Source organism: Neoarius graeffei, chromosome 17 (genome assembly GCF_027579695.1).
Source record: "Neoarius graeffei isolate fNeoGra1 chromosome 17, fNeoGra1.pri, whole genome shotgun sequence".
In the NCBI taxonomy this organism is placed as follows: Eukaryota; Metazoa; Chordata; class Actinopteri; order Siluriformes; family Ariidae; genus Neoarius; species Neoarius graeffei.
The window spans coordinates 61,569,134-61,571,982 of record NC_083585.1 but is presented as its reverse complement, the minus strand read 5'-3'; the positions used below and the strand labels follow the sequence as shown (position 1 = coordinate 61,571,982).

At 46.0% G+C, this 2,849-nt stretch overlaps 1 pseudogene; it reads right to left on the bottom strand.

Moving 5' to 3' along the window:
* Positions 1-1,617: 1,617 nt before the first annotated feature.
* LOC132901253 (zona pellucida sperm-binding protein 4-like) lies at positions 1,618-2,481 on the bottom strand (annotated as a pseudogene).
* Positions 2,482-2,849: the final 368 nt, after the last annotated feature.

The following is a 2,849-nucleotide window of genomic DNA, read 5'->3' as shown; positions in this document are numbered from 1 at the left end:
ATCACTTCAGCAACATGAATGAAATGAAGCCACACACCTTTGAAGGCATGTAGTTCTCAGGAGGTCCACAGTAGGTAGTTCCTCTCAAATACCTAGGCCTGTTTGGCCAAATGCACCTAAGCAACTCAATCTTCTAGTTCTAATAAGGACTCTGGCTGAAATATATATTCACCATCTTTTTTGCAAAATCAATCACCCTCTGCCCTTCCCTATTCCTCTCCTTGACACCTACCCATCACCTCTGTACCCTTCACCAATGTACCCACTGAAGTCTGCCCCAATCACCATGCTTCCTTCCTGGGGTACGCATTCCACCACTACATCTAGCTCGCTCCAAAAGTCACCTTTCTCTTCCATCTCACACCCAAGTTGTGGAGCATAAGCAGACAACATTCATCACACTTTGGATTTCCAGCTTTACCTCAAACACTTGACATACTTTCATGATGACCCCTACCCCATTTCTCTTCCCATCCACACCATGGTAGAACAGTTTGAACCCACCTCCAGTGCTCTTGGCCTTGCTCCCTTTCCACCTGGCTCCTTGAATGCATGGTGCATATCTCCACTTTCCTTTCTATCACATCTGCCAGCTCTCTCCCTTTACCAGTCATACTGTCAATGTTCAAAGTTCTCTCACCATAACTGGACAGGTCTTCCACATCACAGTAGCCAAGTTTCCACCAGCACACTGCTGGCCCACAGTACCCAGGGCAATCCTTAATAATCCAGGCCTTGACCAATCTAGTTTGGAAATCTGATTTATGATTCACCATAGGTTTTACACTGGATGCCCTTACTGATGCAACCCTCCCAAAGCTATCTGGGCTTGACAGACACCAAGGACACACTGACTTCTGCAACCCTAGTGGCTGGGTTGTGTTTCAGTCTAGCCTCAAGGTAATAGCAACAAGAACTAATTTCTGTCTGACAGTTAATAGTTCTAAGCTATTCCCACATTAGTGAAGTGTCCTTTCAGAAGGAAAGGTCGGAATAATTACTCAGGATTCTAGGTAAGGTTTATTCCTGTAATTGAATATACCAAATCACCTTCAGCTTTGCTGAAAGGTGGCTGTACCCCTATAGCATGGGGAGGAAGCCACTACCTTGTTTACAACCAATCTATCCAGTAGCAAGCCTCTGAAGACACCATTACTGAAACTCAATAGCAGCCAGGTAAGAGCAATTTTCTTTTAATTCTAATAAACCCATGCCAGAGGTGTCTAACCTTAGCCACAAAAGCACCAGTGAAGTTGTAGTCCAATTGAGCAGGAGCCATACCTGTTTCCACCGTTCAATCAGTTGATCTAGGATCTAAAATGTGGCTTCTGCTTGGTTGGAATGACAACCTACACAAACCCTTTCTGGAGAAGGCTGGACACCCCTATACCTAGTCTGTCAGAATGATGTGCAGCATCAAAAGCTGCACCAAGTTGAAACTTGTAACAGTGCATCATCTGGTGCACCTAGTTTACTCAAGGATAGATGAAAACTACCCATTTACAAATCTATAACCAACAGGACAGTGTAGAGAAACCAGCCAAGTCACAGAACCACAGTAGGGCAGCTTTATTCAAAAGGGATTCATCACAAGTTTGGGTAAAGATCATACCTCCACTAGACACTGATGCACCAGGAAAGCTCTTCTGTTGCAGCAACACCCCTTCCTGCAGAAGGGGAAAAAAATAAATCCATAAGCCAGTCAAGAGAAGCAAATAGTGTAAAGGGAGTCTACCTACTTCTGGTGCACATTGGTTCACAGGAGTCTTGTGCAGGTTGAAGACAGACAGATGTACTGCAGTGGATGTAGAGCTAAGAGGAGGAGACAAGTCCAAGCCATGGGATCCATTTCCTTTATCTAAGGAAGATAAGGCAAGCCTTTACCATCTCTAGCAGTGGAGTCACAGAGGCCTGATCCACAAATGTAAACATCTTCAGCACAAAGCATCTGTAATGGGTAGGGTATGCAAATCCAGATGCCCCAGTCACTGGTATCAGCTTAGTCAGATAACATCCTTGTATGGACATCTATGGAATAGACAAGGTTGTAGTTTCTGTGAAGTACAGGAACTGGACTGAACAAGTGAGACATGGGAAGAACTTACCCATTCACCAGAAGGTCCCACTGGGGAAGGCTGTAGGGGTTAGGGGAAGTGGTTGCCCAGCAACCACCCAAAACAAGGACAATATTTGGGTCAGTTCTCCCACCAATGTCCACCTCAACACACAGACTCCCACAGAACCTGTGTCACAGTGTAGTCAGTTGCACTGTAGTAGGAGGTATAGGCTACTTATTCTGTTGGGAAACAGGGCAGGGGAATCAGTTCCTGTTGAAGCCATTGACAAATTCAGACTGCATGCTAATATCCAGATGTTCACCTTCTGCACAACCCTTGGTGACAAGCCTTTTTCTAGTCTTAGTTCTACTTGGAATGGTCCTGAAGCAATAAACAGAGGATCAAGATTAGATGAAGTTTCAATAGTCAGAGGAGGCGAAGTGGCCAAGTGGTTAAAGCGCTTGACCACTAAGCGAACGGTCCCCGGTTCGAGCCTTGGCTCGACGGGGATCTGGGGCTCGCTCCCTGTCCACCTAGCAGTGAATGGGGACCTGGTGGAAACACTGGGGGAAGTAAGGTGGCGAGGAAAGGAACTGGCCACCCTACCTCACTATGCCGATGGCCCAGGACAAGTGCGCTCTCTAACAGGCACTCCCCCAATGTACGAATCGTATATGGGACCCTCTCCTTCAATAGTCAGAGCCCCAAAGCAAAACACCTGAATATTTATACTGGCAGTAAGGCCTACAAAGGAGGACACAATTAGATCAGTAAAAGCCTTAAAAGGATTTG